Genomic DNA, 434 nt, shown 5'->3' with positions numbered 1-434 from the left:
GTATCATAAGGAAAATTATTTTGCATTATTACTGTCACTTTTTATTTGCTGGGACAGAGAATAAAGATCAAAGAAAAAAAACAAGAAAAGACAGTGAGAGTAAGAGAAAGAAGAGAAAAGAAATGAAAAAAATACCCTCCCCCCCCACCTCGCACTTGCTCTTATGCAAGCAGCGCCGGGACCCCCCCCCCCCCCGACACCTTCCATCGACAGCGCAAGGACTGGAAACCACACATACACAACAGAACAGATGGCGACAGAAACCAGACCTCCGTCAACGCGGCGGAAATTGCATGCAACTTCAGACCGGCCGTGCAATCGAGACCAGACATTTCAACTTCCGCTTTTTTCTCTCCTTGAAGCGCGTCTCACTAGCATTTTACTCGAATACGGTTTCGATTTACTCTAGGTCTTCAATAAACTCGGTGTTCTCT

The sequence above is a fragment of the Penaeus monodon genome, chromosome 28 (genome assembly GCF_015228065.2).
Source record: "Penaeus monodon isolate SGIC_2016 chromosome 28, NSTDA_Pmon_1, whole genome shotgun sequence".
Taxonomy (NCBI): Eukaryota; Metazoa; Arthropoda; class Malacostraca; order Decapoda; family Penaeidae; genus Penaeus; species Penaeus monodon.
The sequence above is the reverse complement of the archived record's forward strand: the minus strand, read 5'-3'. Positions refer to the sequence as shown.